This window comes from Symsagittifera roscoffensis, chromosome 4 (genome assembly GCF_963678635.1).
Source record: "Symsagittifera roscoffensis chromosome 4, txSymRosc1.1, whole genome shotgun sequence".
Classification (NCBI taxonomy): domain Eukaryota; kingdom Metazoa; phylum Xenacoelomorpha; order Acoela; family Convolutidae; genus Symsagittifera; species Symsagittifera roscoffensis.
Window position 1 is genome coordinate 21029647 of NC_087065.1, and position 6843 is coordinate 21036489.

A 6843-nucleotide genomic window follows, 5' to 3' on the forward strand; every position below is an offset into this window, starting at 1 on the left:
TTTTGTTAAAGTTTGTTAAAACTGTTTTTTCATTCATTGTTTTGTCATGCCTAATTCACTAATTAATTACGTGATTGTATAGTTGAAAGTAAGAACTTAATCTATATCAATTATTCGATTATGTATCAGTTGCTAACGTTCTATGTTTTTGTTATGGCATGAGCCTGAAAAAAAACGACTAACTTTCTGTTGTATGGGGTCGGAACATTCTGTGTTATTTGCCTTGCAACCAGCTACTGTAATTTTTTAGCTTGCGTTTTTTAGGAAAATTTTAATGATTTTGAGAAAAAATCGCAGTGAATTTTTGTGGGTTCAAGTTTGCAGCCGTCATTGATTAGTACTTCTTTTGTTGTGATTAGTCGTATACTTAGTGGGATTGACCGTCGATATTGATTAGATACCAGTCAGTTACTATATACATTTGATAGATCATAATAAACTGAAAACCGACACTTTAATTCAACGCAATTTTTTTGCTTATTCGCTTTAATCTTGTAGCTCAATGTAAATAACTGTAAGGAAGTAGATTTATCTTCATTACCCTTCCTTCTGGTCTAAACACACTTTGGAGCCGCCTACAACCTGGCTTCAAGGAAGCGACCAGCTTCCATTTGCAATCTTTGCAAGAGAGGATTAGAAAATTGATACTTTAGATGAACCAGATGTACTGGAAACTTCACAATAGTCAAACAAGTCACAGCTACTTTGCTGGACCAGATAAAGTCAAGTCAATTGCAAAACAAAAACCAAAAAGCCAATATGGCGTAAGGTACGAATTATTTAGGAAAAAAAGATAAATTAAAAACAAAGAAAAAGTTCAACAGATCAAGAAGAGGGTGAGCAGACAAAAAATACAATCAATCCTGCTTTTAGCCTTAGAAAAATAAGTCAAACGCGTATTCACTCATAAAAATCTTTTTAATTTTAAGAATGATGTAGAAATTTAAGCAATCTCCTCTTTTTAAAAAATTGTGATCGAATTACAATTCCCCGGAGGAACCACAGTCAACGCATCAGCAGGTCACAAATATACCGTCTAGACCCAGAAAAAATCTGGGTACCTCAAAACTTTTTGAGAAAAAAGTTCGTAATTAAATATCACAAAATGAACGTTCATCACCTAAGGTCATCACCTAATACAACACTAATCCCAAAACGATCTTCATGTTGTCTCCTATGGAGTTTTTAGCCCTTTTTCACAACCTCTACCTAAATCGACTCTCGTCGTCAACCCCAACCAGCGAGCACAATTCAGTCGCTGCTACTTGATGTTGCAAATAGCAACAATTCATCTGCATTCGCATCACAACACTATCCACGTTTTTTGCTCATGAATACGCAGACACAAAGGCCAGTATTCCTATATCCTCTGCATTGGATCATAAGTTTAAAACACTTTTCTTGATAATTTCGACAACTATTTCAACGAAATCTAAGTCAAAATCTTTCTTAAGCTTTCACGATTAATTTCTACTTTTTATCCTAATTTTTCTTAGCTAGTTGTTGTTTTTAAAGGTTGATCGTGTACATACTAGTTAATTTTTCGGTCGAGTTTTAACTTTTATTGTGTACAAAATTTTTTAATGTTCTGTATTTTTTGAGATTTTAATAACTTGCAACATTATTCATTAATACTGTTTTCATTCTGCGCATACAATAATTGTACGTTGATGATTTAAATGGAGCAGTGATTACAATTACTTGGTGATCAAGTCCACCGCTTTTCTCAAATCTTTTTCGATACACCTGTCCAACGATCTTGACAAAAAAAACCAAGTTTCTAGGAAATTGCTCGGATGTTAATTATGTTATGATTGTCGTCAGTTAACAGAGGTCATACCTTTTTTTCATAATTTTTTCATTCTCTTCTAACTTTAATACTCCTGGAAAACTTTTTTGGTACTTTCTTGGAACTTTGTCTTCAGTCGTGCGGTCGTTTTATTTCATGCAAAATCAGATGCCACAATTAGTCATCGAGAAAGATAGAATGATATATCATACGCAAACCTTTTTAGTAGTGATTCAAACAAAATCTTAAAACTTGAAACAGTTTGCAAAATCTTTGGCAGTTTGAGGCGAAATGATTCAATTTGGAGCGTTTAGGCCTAATCGATTCGTCCTAGGCTTGGTCTTATTAATTTGTCCCAAATACAATCAATTTCTCTCCTGGCAACTACAATTTGCCCTTCAAAAAATTCCTACTCTTCGTTTTTTTGGATACTTGTCATTGAGGCGCTTCACTCCTCTCATACCCATTGTTGCCTGGTTAGTGGAATTGCTCAGATTTTGTCTTTTTTGTTCCGACTTTTGGAGGAAAGTAACGGAATATTTGTGCACGGGGTGGTTTTTTCATCAGACAAACTTCGTTTTTTTTAACTAGCCATTTTTACCATTTTTATATCATTCAAAAAGTACTGTTGTCCTGTGTTTAAATTTGGAAAAATATTTCACGTTTTTGGAAAGATTGTGATCATTTTCCGAAAAAATGGTACAACTATCGCGCGATATATTTCGCGCTATTAATGCGTAAGGGGAGATGTAATCCCTGTTAGAGTTGATTGAAGGAATTTTGATTGCCATAACTGAATTGCTACTAGGAACCAAACCTCTGACTTGGTACTTTATATGGCGTGTGGGGAGATGATTTGCACAAAATCTCAAATTTAAAAAGTTGTCATTTTATTTAATTACATTTATTTTTTTGATGGTTTTTTTACCTTTTTCTGCTTACCAAGCAGACAAAAATATTGAGCTATAATTTCCTCTATAATTATTTTTTTTATCGAATCATTTTTGGTTGGGCTATTAAGTGGGAATTTGTTTTGTGCACTTTTTGTAATCCGCAAATTTGCCCGACTCATTTTGCGAATTTTTTTACTATGCCCCGGTTACTTTTTCGGCCGCCGCGACTTATCTTTTGACCGCTCCGATAAATTTTTCGACCGCCGCGACAAATTTTTCGACCGAACCGCTACTAATTTTTTGCCCGCCGAGACTGAACTTTCGACCTTACAGCGAATAATTTTTCGACCACCGCGACTAATTTTTTGACCACCGCGACTATTTTTTCGATCACTGCGTTTATTTTTGGACCGCTGCGAGTAATTTTTTGACCGCCGCGTCTAATTTTTCGACCACCGCGACTAATTTTTCGACCGTCGCGACTATTCGTTCGACCGCCGCGACTAGCTTTCGATGACCGCGACTTATTTTTTGACCACCGCGACCAATTTTATGACCGCGGCAACAATTTTTTTGACATCCGCTACTAATTTTTTGACTGCCGTCTCTATTTTTTTGACCGCCGCGACCAATTTTTTGACCGCGGCGACTATTTTTTCGACCACTGCGTCTAATTTTGGACCACCGCGAGTAATTTTTCGACCGCCGTGACTAATTTTTCGACCAACGCGAATAATTTTTCGACCGACGCTACTAATTTTTCGACCGCGGCGACTAGTTTTTTGACCGCGTTAAATAGTTAAATGAGTTTTTTTTACGCTTTGTCAATGGTTAGATTTCGGTTTTTGCATCCGTAAGCTGTACTTGCCAGAAAAGCCAATTTCACGCAAGAAAAGGTGATTTGGATTAGTCTGATTGCATTAACAAAAATGCATGTGAAATTTATGTAAGCGTTTATTGTTTGTAGCTCAAATAAGTCATGCTTATGGCATTTTTATGGATTCTTGACATCACTATTCTATGACCCTCTGATTTTTATATAATCGGTGAGAGACTTTGCTTCTCTTTTTTGTGTTTTTTAAAGTTCAATAGATCTCTTCTTCTTTCTGGTTGTTGTGTCAAAGTTGATACCAATTTTTACAAGCCAATATTTTTCCAATCATTGATTTGATAATAAACTTCCTTTTGGTTATTTTTTTACAGGTAAAAATCAATATCAATGAACACTTTTTTCAGTTGTTTCATTTTGATTTCATTCGTTTATCCAAAGTTTAATAACGTTTCTAGTTTCTGCTACGAAAAAAAAGAGTAAACTTGATTAAAATAGACTATTTTTTATAATGTGGTCGGAACATTCTGTGCTTTTTGCCTTGTAATTGGCTACTGTAAATTTTTTTCCTTCTTTCTTTTGCTTAAATTTGTTTACTGCTTCTGGTGGGTTCCTTTTATTGATCAAGTAGGGAAATAGTCCTGAAAATCTACAATTTTGTTGCTGATACGATGTGTTTTTCTTGTGACTTGTCTTATATTTAGTTAAAATGACCGTCGGTTTTGATTTGATACCAGTCAGTTACTGTATGCATCTATATTTGGTCAATCATCGACAGTTCAAAGTAGTTTGAGAACAGACATTTTACGTCAACACATTTTCTGATTCCCTTTACTGTTTTATTTGAATGTACATAGCTGTACAAAGTAGATAAAGCTTTATCTTTTTTTAAAGCGCACTCAAACGAAATGAACTTGTGTGAAAAACCTTTTTTTTGGCCTAAACACACTCTGGAACCGGCGACAACCTGGCCTCGAGGAAGCGACCAGTTTCAATTGGCAATCTTTGCAATGGAGAGTTGGGATAAAGATCATTGAAGTGGACCAGATGTACTGAAAACTCAAATCTGCGGAGGAGAAACTGTTTAAAAATGTTCAACAGATCGAGAAGAGCGTAATCAGATTAAAAAAAATTCTGTTCAATCCTGTATCTAGCTTTAGAAAAAGATGTCAAACGAGTATTCACGCTGAAAAATCTAAACGTAAAAATTATATCTATTCCATTTTAAACATTTTGGATTGAATTACGATTCCCGAACAAACCAGATTCATCTCCTCAGCAGAATCAATGAGACTGTCTAGACCATGGGGAACTTTTTGCACCCTAAAGTTTTTCGGGAAAAGAAGAGTCGTCGGTAAAGTGTCGCAAAAAGAAATGCGGGACCCAATGGTGGTCACCTAAGACGGCAGTCCTCTTTACATGAGCTTCAACTCTGACCACCAGATATGGTCTCCTATAGATTTGTGAGACCAATTTCACACCCGCTATACTCTCGTCACCATCCCAGCGGGAACAATTCAATAGCAACTAGCAACAATTCATCAGCTTTCATCTTGACGCCATCCATATTTTGTCTCATGACGGCGCAGCTATCAAAACCAGACATGACTTATCCTCAGCAGTGGATCATGAAACAAATCCTTGGTTAATTCGGCGAAAATTTTAACCAAAACTAGTTCAAAACTTCTCATAAATTTTAACGCTTTATTTTAATTTCTTGTTCTCAACTTGCTTTTCTTAATTGGTGTTTCTACTGGTTGATTTGTTACTTGTTAAATAAATTTTCCGTAAAAACTTTTTTAAACTTTGTTAAAATTTGTGAAAACATGTAAAATTGCCTTTTTATACTGTTTTACTCGGTTAGAGGATTGAACAGAGTTTTTTTTTATCTGATTTTTTTTTAATTTTTGCTTAGGGGATCTCTTTGGCTTTTAATACTTATGTAGAATGTTCTTCGGTATTGATTAGATACCAGTCAGTTATGTTTTGCATCGAGTTTTTCAATAAAGTCTTTGAACAGCAATTTTGTTTCAGTACAAAACTTTTTATTGTATTCTTCCTTGCTCGTTCCAAGTAAGTAAAACAAAAAATGTCTGAGTCATCTGATTTCAATTTTTTAATTAAATGATGAAATATATATAATTATATAAGTGTTCTATTTGTATTTTTGTCAGCTTGACCTTTCACTCCTTCTACAGTAAATTGAACTGATGCTTCGTTGATGGTGTTACTAATAAATTGGTGTTGCTAATTAATTGCAATTCTTTTTTGTTTTTGATTTGATCTCAGTTCTGCTTCTTGTAGGGTACGATAATTTATTTTTATTTTTCCAAAAATTTGTTTCATAACTGCAATTTCTGGAACTGCTCGTTTGGGTTGTTGAAGCGATACTAATTCAAAGAGGAAAATATGCATTCGCATGTTATGCAATCAAGTTTTTCTTTTCGGTTGTATTCTAGTTGTTTCTTTCATTTTTACGCAAAATTGGGTTCAACAGATAATAATCGGAAAGTTTCGAATGATTTATATTATACTAATTTATTTATACTTTTTTATATTAATATATTTTAAAAAAATTGTCCGATTATAGAAGAAAAAAAAATTGGTGCAAAAATTTTGAAATTTAGATTTTGACGTTTCTTAGCACATATTTGGTATAAAACATAATTTGTTAAAACTTTTGTTAAAATTTGTTAAAACTGTTTTTTCATTCATTGTTTTGTCATGCCTAATTCACTAATTAATTACGTGATTGTATAGTTGAAAGTAAGAACTTAATCTATATCAATTATTCGATTATGTATCAGTTGCTAACGTTCTATGTTTTTGTTATGGCATGAGCCTGAAAAAAAAAACGACTAACTTTCTGTTGTATGGGGTCGGAACATTCTGTGTTATTTGCCTTGCAACCAGCTACTGTAATTTTTTAGCTTGCGTTTTTTAGGAAAATTTTAATGATTTTGAGAAAAAATCGCAGTGAATTTTTGTGGGTTCAAGTTTGCAGCCGTCATTGATTAGTACTTCTTTTGTTGTGATTAGTCGTATACTTAGTGGGATTGACCGTCGATATTGATTAGATACCAGTCAGTTACTATATACATTTGATAGATCATAATAAACTGAAAACCGACACTTTAATTCAACGCAATTTTTTTGCTTATTCGCTTTAATCTTGTAGCTCAATGTAAATAACTGTAAGGAAGTAGATTTATCTTCATTACCCTTCCTTCTGGTCTAAACACACTTTGGAGCCGCCTACAACCTGGCTTCAAGGAAGCGACCAGCTTCCATTTGCAATCTTTGCAAGAGAGGATTAGAAAATTGATACTTTA

The 6843-nt window shown here is 34.1% G+C and overlaps 2 protein-coding genes across 3 annotated transcripts in view; both read right to left on the reverse strand.

Moving 5' to 3' along the window:
- The window catches only part of LOC134843585 (E3 SUMO-protein ligase PIAS2-like), a 142807-nt gene that overhangs the window by 119489 nt on the left and 16475 nt on the right, over positions 1-6843 (reverse strand). The gene's annotated exons all lie outside the window — the stretch shown is intronic.
- LOC134843588 (single-stranded DNA-binding protein 2-like) overlaps positions 1-6843 on the reverse strand; it is a 243455-nt gene that overhangs the window by 102426 nt on the left and 134186 nt on the right. The gene's annotated exons all lie outside the window — the stretch shown is intronic.